Genomic DNA, 908 nt, shown 5'->3' with positions numbered 1-908 from the left:
GTGGGGGTGGGGTGGGGTGGGGGTAGGGGCTTTTTTTTTTGCACCACTTGAATTGTACAACTGTTAATTGGTGCCATACACTTTAAGAAAAAAAAGAATAATTTTCAAATGAATGAAAAATATTCTAGTGTACTATTTCATTTAATTGATTTATATTCTTTGCTTGATTATACTAAAAATAGTTATTACTTGTTTAGTTTAGAAGTTAATAGATAAGTTATTACTTATTAAGTTTTTAATTTTTTTCTTATTATCACAAATTTATTACTCTTTCTTTCTGTTTTACTCAGTTTTTTATTGTCTTATTGATATAACACACTAAAAAAAAATGAAAATGTTATTATATAACCTTTTATATATAATAAATCAGTACTCTAGTAATAACTACAAAAAGTAATAAAAATAAACTAAAATTAAGTAATAAATTATCTTTTACTAATATTTAAAATTGAACAAATAAAAATAAACATTCATTTTAACGGTAAACAAGTTAAAATGAACGAGACAATATATCTAAGAAGTGATATAATAAAGTTATTAAAAGATATGTCATATTAATACTGAATCAGTAAAAATAGTAAAAAAAATTAAATAAAGAGCAAATAATAATATCAAAGAAGAAAAAAGATATAGAAATTGATGATACTTTTCTGCCGGCAATGTTTTTTTTTTCAATCGATCAATTAAATGTGGAGAGTGAAGTTCTTTATGAGAATATATCCAAACGAGTCATATTTTTATTTTTTTTGTATTACAATATTATTGATAATTAAGGATGCATGAACGTTGACATTTACTCCTAAATTAAGCCACTTTTAATTTGTATATTTCTTATTTTACCAAATTAAATACTTGTTAAATATCCAGAAGAAGAAAATTTTAAAGATAAAGATTCTTCCACATAGTTT

Source organism: Solanum pennellii, chromosome 6, assembly GCF_001406875.1.
Source record: "Solanum pennellii chromosome 6, SPENNV200".
Lineage (NCBI taxonomy): Eukaryota > Viridiplantae > Streptophyta > Magnoliopsida > Solanales > Solanaceae > Solanum > Solanum pennellii.
This window is presented reverse-complemented; position numbering follows the sequence as displayed.